The sequence below is a fragment of the Mustela nivalis genome (genome assembly GCF_964662115.1).
Source record: "Mustela nivalis genome assembly, chromosome: 5".
Lineage (NCBI taxonomy): Eukaryota > Metazoa > Chordata > Mammalia > Carnivora > Mustelidae > Mustela > Mustela nivalis.
Window position 1 is genome coordinate 38,514,955 of NC_139024.1, and position 12,230 is coordinate 38,527,184.

Consider the following 12,230-nt stretch of genomic DNA (forward strand, 5'->3'; position numbering starts at 1 on the left):
TTTTCATGGCATTAGTTGGGAGCAGGGAGACTGACAGGCCCAGCTATTCTGTGAAGGGCTCTTTCATGAAACTGATAATGTCCCTACCCCATTACCACCCTAGTCTCTCTATAAATATGATCTCTCTGCCCATCAGAAATTACTTAAATTTCCCTTTTACCATTATATTATTTTTTTTTGTTTTTAGTATTGTTATGATTTCACTACTTTTTGCTTATATTTGCAATATCGTTTAGTGAGATTTTGGACAGAAAGGAAGTCTATTTATTTGCTCAGTGTGCTATATTGAATTGAAAATAGAATTAGTTTTCCTAAAAATTCACACAACTGATCAGATTGTTATTTCGCCTAAAACTGAAGGCCACACATACAGATAATTTGCATCTTATTTACTTCTCCAAACTCATTTCCTCCATTTCCCTTTCTATCTGACTGACCAGGCTCCCTATTACCTAAGCCTTTATACAACTAGATGGATGATCTCACTCAGCTAACTACTGTTTTGGCACTCTGAGAACACTGGGAACTCCTGGAAAAAAAAAAAAAAAAAAAGATTCAAACCCAAAGATTTGTATTGTACCGTGTGTCTGTTGGTAAGTAGATAAAAACAGCTAAGAGCAGTCCACAGGGGCCACAAGTAGATGGCACATTGGTCAGGATTCTTCCTTTATAGCTATGCAAATATCTTGTGGTCTATGAAAATCCACTCAACATGAATTGGAAATACTTTACACACTAAAGATCCATTTTATTTCAGAATGGAAGTGTCCATGAAGGCACTCGTTCCATTACTCCCTGTACATATTGAGAATTTAGGTAATTTACTTTTTCAAGATCACATACTTTAAAAGAATAATTAATATGCTCATTGAAAATATTGAGATACATGCTATTTTTGTATATTTGTTGTTTATTTTTAGAGAACCCAGTTGCCCTGAAAAGAGTCAACATAACTCTGAGAAGTGAGACCTGATTTTCTAGGAATTTGGAAGAGATTTTATTCAGTTTTCAAAATAGATTTTGCCTTCTTTTTGAAGCAAAGATGATTCAACATGGATTGTTGAACATTATACATAAAAGTAATATTGCCTAAACAAAAATCTGAGATATGAGGGTAATGTACTATTAACAAGGATGCCTTCATCACCTTGAAATTTCTCATCGAGAGCATTACTTGACTATAGGAAATATTCTTAGAGACTTGCTGGAAGATATGTTCACCTAGTTTTGTAGTAGACTTACTATTTTTTGGTTTTACAGTGTTCCTTGCTGCATAAGCTTCTTTACTAATCAAAAATTTCATAGTTATATTAAAAATCATAATTAGTAAATACTAATGAAAATTCATTTGATTTTCATTAGTCTACAGTGATTATGTCATGCTATGTTATTAGTATGCATTAGACATGAATGTATTTGAAATTATGTGTTGAATTTACCCATTTGTTTTTTTATATCATTAATGGGCTTTCATTTGATCATTTTCAGCAGAGAAGTTGCTAGGAATAAAAGTTATGGCAGAGGTGCTCCAGGAATACGCCGATGGATTGGGGACTGTCAGGTAAAATGTATATCAGGCTTACAGAGTCCCAGAAGATTTAGCACGGCACCACATTTATACTAAAGAGGTAAAATTTAATGCAGGTTTTTATTTTTCACCATGACAGGACTATTGTGCTATTTTTATGTTTGAATATATGAGTCTGAGAACAAACAGGAAAAGCTACAAGCCATTTGAAAAAAAGGCTAACATTTTAAAGATTAGATACAAGGTACAGGTCAGACTATTTATAATCATAAATAGCAAAATCAGCTAAAAATTAAATATGCAGAAAAGAACAAAAATGAAACTCCCAGTATTTGTGGTGTGGTGGTTAGGAGGATGTCTGTTGTATGTGTGTTTGTTTGATGTGTTGAATTTAGAATTTGGGAAAACATCTTTTTCCCTGTTCTCAGCAGATGTATTCCATCTATCTTCTGCCCCTTGTCTCTTCTTCCCATCTAAGTGAAAGAGCTGTCCCTGCTCCCATGCTATTGCTGACCCTTCCAGGTGGATGAGCCTATTATTCCCTCCTGTATCTGTGAGGAACTGGCCTCATTAATCACTCTTTCTTTCTCCTGTATTTTATATCTTTCCTCTCCCTGGTTGGTCCCCACATTATATCAACATGCTCAAATCCCTTTCCTCGTACAGCTACCGACTGATCACATACCACAGAGACTTAAGTCTCTAATTTCTCACTTACCAGTCGCTCTTCAATATCCAGCAGTCTAACCTTGTCCACCAATACTCCATTGAGACTTTTCTTTTAAGGCCAGGACTAACTGCTGACTTCTTACCTTCCTCTATGATATTCTTTCCTTAACGATTTGGCCTTTTGGTGGCACATGATGCTGTAGCACACTTGATCTTTTTTGAATCTTATTCTACTCTTAGTTTCAGTGATACTGTTCTCTTCTGACTGTCTCCTTTCCTGGCCATTCCTTCTTTATGGCCTCCATTGGCTTCTTTGCTGCTTTCCCATTAAATGTCAGTGTCACCTGGTTTGGAATTTCCACTCCCTACATTTCTGTCTCTACATTTGCACTGAAAATCTCTGGACTGTCTAGAGAAGAACATTTAGAGAAAAAGCAATGTCTTAGCCACTTGCAGTTCCCCAGGGATATTTACGCTACTTCATACTCTGTGTCTTTGCAACATACTACTTCTTTCTTCCAGAAGCCACCTGCATCTTCTTTATATGATATCCTTTAACTGGTCTTTCAAAATTCAACCTCAGTTATTAAACTGGGAAACCTTCTGGATTTTGGTGGAATGATTTAGATATCCTACTCTGTGTTCTGAGAGAACCCATGGTTTCCTCTTTCCCTGAGGAACAATAAGTTACTCACATGTCTCTTTACTATATTGTAAGTTCAAGTTGGACAGGCCATAGTAAAATCTAGCTTTTAGTCCAGTGGTTGGCACACAGTGGGCCCCCCAGTGTATGTCTGAATTAAAAAATGGACTTTTAAATTTCTTCACTTGTCAAATATTCCTTAACATCAACATTTAAAAAAAAATAAGAAAAAATGATGTTTCTCCTAGTTAGACTTTTCTGCAGATCTTCATTAAATAAACTTATTAAATTATGTCATACATCTCACATCACAGTAGGTGTATTTAACACATTTAACATGTCTATTTTAAAATCCAATCAACATATTTCTCTTCCTTTGTAGCCTTGAAATTACCTTTTACAATCTTGTTTGCACAGATGTTCTTGCTTAAAATCAGTTTGATTTGTATATAAAACTACTGTGCCTATGATGAATTTGCATTCTGTTTTATTTTTACCACTGGAGATGCTCTCTTCTTGGTTATAGAAGCTCAAGGAGGATGAGAAATTCTGTGAAGATCTATTTCTGTGTTCCATGTGTCAATCTGCATTAAACCTCTATAAAGATGTTTTTTTTTTCTTTTTCTGAGAAATTGATCGTAGCAACTCAACTTCAGAATTCAGTTGAGAAAATCTGAACTCAGCAATTCTTTTACTGAAATACCAATATGCCATACAGTTGTGCAAAAATTAACCTACCTTTCTGAGTTCAGTTCAAAGTTACTATTATTTTCACCTAAATCCCATTGTCTACCTACATAAAAGGCTTCCTTGGGTGACAGTCCTGTCTGAAATATAAAAGCAAAAAAATATATATATTTAGGCAACAAAATGCGAGTGAAATAGACTACCATGATTCGCATCTATTTTCTTTTATCTTTAACTGTATCCATGTCACAGACATCAGACAACTAATTGCAAATATCTCACTGTCCTTGACAAAATACAAAAGAGTGGAGAATCTTATAGTTCATGCACTAGGAAGCAAAGCAACTTACAGATTAATTGACTTTAACACAGTGAATATTCCCCCACACCTTTGCGCGGTAGATGAAGAGGAATACTCACAAGGAAATTTGCAAGAATTTTGATTTCAGTATGATGGTATTTGAGTATTATAAATGTTAACATGATTATTTCCCGTGATAAGTATTTGGATACAAACAAAATTATTTCCATAGAATAGTTTGTGTACCAAATAGTTGCTGAGAACATACTTCTCTTTATCATATTTAATCCAAACTACCTAAATTGTGGTAAAGCAACTGGCCACTATTCTACTCATTCATCTTACTCTGAAATTTTGGAGGAAGCTTTTAACAGACCTTCCCCGGGTCGAAATTAGTTCCTGCTTTTTGTGGTCATACAGGCTTGCCAAATGTTACCTATTGTTTTCACCTGATTTTTGCTTCTACGACTTCCTCAGCTTCCACATTTGTCTCATTCTTGTTCATCTACTGAACATTAGATCTGTAAATAAAATTAACAATAAGAAATCATGAAAACACCTGGAAAATTTTAGAAACAATATTCTAATGTTTACTGATATATTGACATAAATGGAAATATTGACATAAATGGAAATTTTCATTTTATTTTAGCAAAAGGTATCTCTTTTCCCTTTCTTCTTTTTCTCTTTCATATAATTTTCATTCTCTGTATTATTCCACTCTCCCCTTCACCCCTTATCACAAGATCACCAGATCCCTGTTCACCTCTGAAGGGTGCCCTCACCAACCTATCTCCCTCTCTACCGAACATCCACACCAGACATATGCCTACTGAATTTGCTCTCCCTAGAATCTTAAATCTTTGAGCACACAAGGGTTTTTATTGGTTACACATAATAGTAGATTGTTTCAATTGTTTTATCAGAGGTCTTTAACAATTTCAGGCAAAGTACTCGAATAAACTGTGATGTTATGAAAGGGACACTAGATACTGTTTCTTGCTTTGGTACTGTATACTTGGCTCTTATCTTTCGCAGGTACCATCCACCTTGCTTATGTGTTCTTGACCTTTGTGTCCACTTCTAACATCCTGTCCCCATGAGTAGTGCTTAAATGAGTGGTGAACCTTATCCCAAACTGCATTTATTAATTTATGCTTACTAAAACACTACAGTGTCAGGTTTTAAATAACTACCTAGAAGGTATGCTTTACAGAATGGCAGCTTCAAAAATGCAACAGCACACACACAAGGGGATGAGGAAAAATAATAAACAGAAGTGCTCAGCAGATTGAAACAGTCAGTCTGCACCTGTCTGTCTCTTAGCATTCCCATTGCCATGTCTGAAAGCAGGAAAACATGCAGCAGGAATCTAGTCTGAACTCTGGGCATCCCAGGCAAGGCCCCAGAGCGAATGATGACAGCTTCTCTGCGGCAGAAACCATCAGTGTTTCCGCAGAGCTGCACTCTAGGGAGACCAGCAAGATGGCTACGGTGGGAATTTAGACCACCACTCACAGGATGTTTTCTCAGAGACTGTTTCAATGTCATTTTCAGGCAAGGTGTTAGCCCACGTGATGACGGGCGCTTAAGGCTTTTTAGTACTCTGAAGCTGTTACAAGAAGTCATCCTGAGTGATGGGATGTGGGAAGGAAATTATATTCTCCAAGATTATACAGCCATGGGAGGTATGCATCTGATGTGACAGGTTAACAGTGACAATGATGAGGCATCAGGAAGTAACCAAAAGTTCATTTTCCCCCACAGGCGGAATTAAATGCTGCAGGTAAGCAGGGTTTAGGAAGGGCCGGGAGCACTCAGCGTGCATTCTCCGTGCATCCAGATAGCGAGTGCCTCTGTAACTGATTCCTATGAACACATATGGAATAATAATAATAAAAGAAAGAGGTGCATATTTTAAATTTAAATTCACCCGAAAGGAAAGCAAACAAGCCAAAAAGAGATGTTGATTACTTATAGCAGGAAACACAGATCACTAAATCACACCGAATGGCAGCATAATAGAGTCTTTTCACTTTTTAAAAGCTTAAAGTTAGGTAAGAAAGTAATTTGTCAGTAAACTTCTTTAGAACTAAAGTGGTTTGTAGCTGAGTCGGCCAATAAAACTTTTTAAAATGGAGTTTATTTATTTTTAACAAAATGATTGATTTCTGGGTTTACTTTTATAGTAATTAATCTGACCAGGCTTATCAACTTAGCCTGAGTCTCTCTGCTCTCAAAATTTAAGTATTTTGGATAATTTTCAAAGATTTTTTAATCTTAACTAAGATCTAGGTCTAAACAAAAGAATAGCAGAGATTTCAATAAATGGTATTATAATGTCTGGTTCCCTTTCCCTTGATAAACTATATATATATATATATATTTTTTTTTTTTTTCTAATCTGATTAGAACCAATTCTATGAGTGAAAACTTTGGCATAACTCAATTATTTAATCATAACAATAACTTCTATTTCTATAGAAATTTGCACTTTTTGAAAAACAGACATTCTCCCACATTATCTCATTACTCGTTCCTTTTTCACAGAAGAGTTCAACTATGACCTTTCTAAAAACAAAGGAATGCATCTTGTGCTTCTTTTTATTGCCAGCTCTTAGCTCAGAGCCTAGGACATAGCAGGTAGTCCATGCATGATTGCTGAGTGCGTGAATGTAAGGATTTCATGCTTTGTGGTACAAGAGTAAATGTTATATGACATTTAAAAACTTTTTATTTGATTTTTAAGGATCTGGGAATTTGGAGCTTTCTGTCAGTGAACACATAATGGCTGGGTTAAGCATTTTAGTTTACAAAGGGCTTTCCTTCCCTGACCCTTCCTGGGTTGACAGGGCTCAGCTCTAATGAGTAATAGCACATGCCTCGACTAGACAAAGAGCTCTTCAGAAGCATATGTTTCTTTCTTCTTTATGTTCAGATATTGGCACAAAGAAGGTTATTAATGGCCCAAATCAACATTATCAATTCTTTTTTTATTTGTAATTTGAGAGCAGTTATTTTTTTCTGAAGGGAAATAATTGATGAAAAAAAAACATTTCAAAAATGATGGGTATTTAGCAATATGAGATATATATATATATATATATATATATATATATATATTCCCCCCCCCCCAGAGGAGACACATGTTTGGCTGGGATGGAGCTCTGTTGGCATTGATCAAATGCAGTTATAGTGGAAACTGTTTCTACAATCCAAGACCCAAGGAGCAAAACATTGTGATGGTAGCTAGTCACCTATGGGATTTATCTAAAAGTGAAAGGGTTGCAGTGAATGCTCTTGTAAGAAATGTACTCTTTTTCTCTGTAGTAATCTACACTTTATAAATTACCTTCACTCACATGATCTCTTTGGAATCTCACAGCAGTCATGTGAGACAGATGGGGATCTTATGATTCCTATTATGTACAAGTGACCTTGGAACTTCTAGGCTCATACTCATTACTTTTGCTTTTGGGTGGGTTTATGGGTTATGTTTTCCTTTGTTATTTTTGTTCTATTGTGTTCTTGTAAAGGATAAGAGGTTGTGTCCAGGTTAGTTTTTCTAAGATACAGTAAATTGCAGACTGCATGATATGTTGACCGAAGGAGATAATGGTCTCCCTGTAGAGGAATATATGGACATATATATTTTTCATATTAAATTCTTATATTTGTATCACCTTTAGGAAGACCTCCGTTGAATTATGTTTTTGTGTTTCCTTGGAGGGAAAAACATTTACCTAATTTATCAAGAGGGCATATATTTAATTACCACCTATTTTACCAGAGGGGGACAAAGAAACAAGAAATGGCACACACAGTGGTCCACTTTGATCATGTAAAGGAGGTCTGAGTAGCAGTTACTTTCTGATAAAACAGTTTTGAAGCCAGGGACTTCAGCACAGGCCCTGGGGTAACAAGAAATTCAGAGAAAGAAACAGAGAAAGAGCATAGCATTTGGTATCAGCGACTTCTGGTTTTAAAATCAGTGATGTTTCTTTGCAGTTATGTGAGCTCAAGCAAGTAAATTTATAAATGGAATAAAAATTTCTATTCCTAAGTAGTTCTGAAGACTTAACAAAGTAATATTACCAGGTATTAACTGACAAGTTAGAGTCATTTAATGATCCTTAGCTTTCCTTACCCTTCATTTTACATCTTAAGTTCCTGGTGACCAAGTCCAGCCAGAGTTCAGATCCACAGTATGCTCCTGAAGGATGAGGCAAGATATATGAGGCAAGGATGAGGCAAGATATATTCCCCATGAGGAAGAGTATAATTTTCCAGTATCGGACAAGGAGAGGTCTGAAAAGAAATGTTTAAAAAGATGAGTCATGGTGTCTTCCTCTCTGGGCCCCATGTCTTAACTAATGGTGTATAAGACCTAATGGAAATTACCCTTTTCCTTATTAATTATTTCTGTAGCTAGTTTTTTTGGGGGGGGAATTAGAATAGACATTATTATTATAAAATCTATTCTGAATATTTATGGTATTTATTGAGAATATGAAATTATATTTATAGAAGTCAAGAAAACCAATGATATAGGTAAAAGTCAAAGATGATAAGAAATAAATAAATTAATAACTTGGAAGACATGTTCTACATAAAGAAAGAAAAGCATATGGATGTGAGCTAGAGACGGATGAAAAGATCATATAGACACTAAATAGTCATGAGGTACCAAATATTCATGTATTCATGACTTAATATACATAAAGACATATATTATGTTATATACATAACATGTATACACAAAAATATATATACACACATATATGTATATGTATTTAATTTATGTAACACTCTAGATACCCAATATGCATTAAATCTTAATCAGGCCTTCCATTAATAACACTCATTAGAGCTCCATCAGTCCTCTGTCCATTAAAACCATACCTGATTAGGCCAGATAACCTGTCAAGTGACTTGTATCTGAATCCCTCCAGTGAAGCAAGTGTGGGTCACTGGCCCCATGCACTTTCATCTTATTGAGATTTTTCACCCAAACTTCATGTGACCTGACTGACCACTGGTGTATGTGTGTGTGTGAGTGAGTGACAGAGAGAGAGAGAGAGAGAGAGACTGAAAGAGAGAGACATTGAGAATTCAGGTCTTGTATTCCTTACCCATTTATACCCTACCCTAAGTTTTGACTTGTCCCTCTTTCTCATTCCTGACTTTTCACTGTGCGTTTTCTTGATTACATATTTGAAGGCTACCTTTGTATCAAGTCAGTTCTTCACATGGATAAAGCAATAAAGAAATTTTAAAATGGGTAATGCAACAAATTTTATAACATATCGAATCTGTAAATCCCTTTATGTTCAATTATGGTTTAAAACAGTTTCAAAATGAAATGTAAATATAAGTATGTAATCCTTATAAACTAGAAGTTCTTCATGACATAGCTCAAGTCATTCTGCAATACAATTTCTTAACATAAAAAGAACTCAGAAATAGGCTTCATGATATTTTGCATGTTCTTGTCAATGAGTAAAAATTAAATAATGTAAAATAAAAATGTCACTCTTGATGTAGCAAAGTATAGGGTCTTCATTGCACAAAATCAAAATATAATAAACTATTTTTGTATGAGGTCAGCAAAATTTTGGACTAAGAGGCTGCAGGACCTCCTTTCACAGTGACACAGGGTTTATAAAAATAAATGGACCAGAATACCTCTATGAGAACTTTAGAGACAAGTTGAGAAGCTACAGGGCCTAAGTCATTGTAAAACTGTGAAGGACTTACAGTGAAATGGGTAAGAAAAATTTACACACTTGCCTATCCAATTATGCTTCATCCCTTATGCAACATCTCAGGAGCAACCAAAAGGAATGTTCCATATCAGAGTTCCTTCCTCAGGAGGAAAACAAAAGAGTGGACCTGAATCCAATGTTCTAACTTATCTAGGGAGGTTACCTGAGGGACTGGTTTCTGTCACCTCTGCATGCAGACAAGATTGGGGCCAGAGTTTGGAAGCTGCTGAAAAGAGAGACAACCAACATGTCAGGGCTACAGATTCACAGGCAGACAACAAGGGAAGCAAGAGATCAGAAAGTTTGCAAGATCCTAGAATTTCTAGTCAGATTAATTGGTGAAGGTCTTCCTCTGTGAGAAGATGATACACATAGATTTAGATAGGCAGTAGCTTCTTCAAATGTACAAATCCCAGCATTTAAAAAAAAATCACAAGGCATAAAAGAAATATAAATATATGGTCCAAACAAGCAACAAATTAAAACTCTAAAACCAACCTTAAAGTAATGTAGCCTGACAAGGACTTAAAATACATATAAAGATGCTAAGTGAGCCAAAGGAAAACACAGATAAGCAACTAAATCAAATCAGGAAAATGATACATAACAAAAGGATAGTACCAACAGAGATAGAAAATATTAGGAAAAAAACAAATTCTAAGAGCTGAAAAATATAATAACTATTCATTAGAGGGATTCAACAGACTTGATCAGGCAGAAAGAAGAATTAGTGATGCTGAAGACAGATTATTTAAAATCATCAGGTCAAAGGAAGAAAAAAGACAAAAACAATTTAAAAAAAGCAAAGAGAAACTAAGGAAATTATGGAATGTTATCACTATGCACATTATGAGACTCTCAAGAAGAGAAAAGAGAGGATAAAGGGGCTTATTTGAAGAAATAATGACTGAAAACTTGTCAAATATGAGGATAGATGCAGATACCTACTACCAAGGAGCTCAAAGAACACCAACTAGACTAAAGTTAAAGAGACCACATAGAATTATTATAATCAAACTGTCTAAAGTCAAAGACAAAGAGAGAATCTTAGAAGCACCAAATGAAAATCAACCTCTACAACATATAAGGAAGCTTCCATAGATTATCAATAGATTTGTCAGTAGAAACTATGAAGGCCAGAAAGGGGGATAATATATTCAAAGTGCTGAAAGGAAAAATATCTGTCAATCAAGAATACTGTATTTGACAAAACTGTCCTTCAAAAATGGAGGAGAAATTAAGACTTTTCCAGATAAATAAAAGCTAAAGGAGTTCATTATCATTATACCTGTTCTACAAGAGATGTTGTAGAACATCTCTCAAATTGCTATAAAAGAACATAGAGAGCAACACAACGCTATATGATAGTACGTGATTTGCCAGTAAAAGCAAATACATGTAGTAACCTTTACTATTGTGATATTGTTTTATAGAATTTAAGTGTTAAAAACATAAAAAAATAGCTATAAATCTGTGTTAACAAGTAGTAACATCTAAAGATATAACTTGTAACATCAGTAACATAAAGTGGGAAAGGATGGAGTTGTAAAGAAGGAGAGATTTGATGTGCACCTGAAATTAATTTGCTATCAGTTCAAAACAAAATGCTTTAACTCTAAAGTGTTTTATGTAATTTCAATAATAACCACAGAAAAATAGCTTTAAAATGTATGCAAAAGGCAATGAGAAATGAATCAAAGTATGTCCCTGCAAAAAATTATTCAATGAAACACAAAGGAAGACAGTAAGAGAGAAAGGGAGGAACAAAAATAAAACCTCATGACATTAAAAAAATTTAACAAAAAAGCAATAGTTAATCTTTCCTGTTATTGATTACATTCAACGTAAATAAATTAAACTCCTCAATCAAAATACATAGATTGGCTGAATGGATATAAAAACAGGACCCCATTATATGTTGTCTACAAAAGACTCATCTTAAATCTAAGGACACCTATAGGCTTAAAGCAAAATAATAGCTAAAGATTTCCCACGCAAGTTACAACCAAACGGGAGCAGGAGTGGCTATACTAACCTAATATCAGACAGCTGGGCTTAAATTTAAAAACTGTTACAAGAGATAAGGATATTAGATAATGATAAAAATGCCAGTTTACTGAGAAGATATAACAATTACAAATGTGAATTAAACCTCAGAACTCTGTAATATTTGAAACACATCTTGACAGAATTGAAGAGAGAAATAAATAACACAATAATGGGATGGTACTTCAAAACTCTACTTTCAATAATAGAATAAACAGATCAATAAAATAGAGGAAATGAACAATACTGTAGACCAATTAGACATAACAGACATATACAGAACACTGCTCTAGTAATAGCAGAATATTCATTCTTCTCAAGTGCCCATAAAACATTCTCTAGGATAGACCAGATGTTAGGCCACAAATCAAATTTTATTGAATTCAAGAAGACTGAAATTATACAAATACATAATGAAATAAAACTAGAAATCAATAGCACAAAGAAAACTGAAAAAATACACAAATATGTGAAAATTAAACAATGTACTCTAAACTACAAATGGGGAAAAAAGAAGTCACAAAGGAGGTTAGAAAATACCTGAGAAAAATGAAAATGAAAACACAACATATCAAAAGTTATAGCATGCAG

The 12,230-nt window shown here is 34.6% G+C and overlaps 1 long non-coding RNA gene across 1 annotated transcript in view; it reads right to left on the reverse strand.

Moving 5' to 3' along the window:
* Positions 1 to 4,278: 4,278 nt before the first annotated feature.
* The window catches only part of LOC309864266, a 44,500-nt gene continuing 36,548 nt past the window's right edge, over positions 4,279 to 12,230 (reverse strand). Inside the window, exons 3-4 of the long non-coding RNA XR_014311423.1 lie at positions 7,976 to 8,041; positions 4,279 to 4,349 (exon numbers count right to left, since the gene is read on the reverse strand). This is a non-coding gene — a long non-coding RNA (uncharacterized lncRNA). The remainder of the gene's footprint in view (positions 4,350 to 7,975; positions 8,042 to 12,230) is intronic.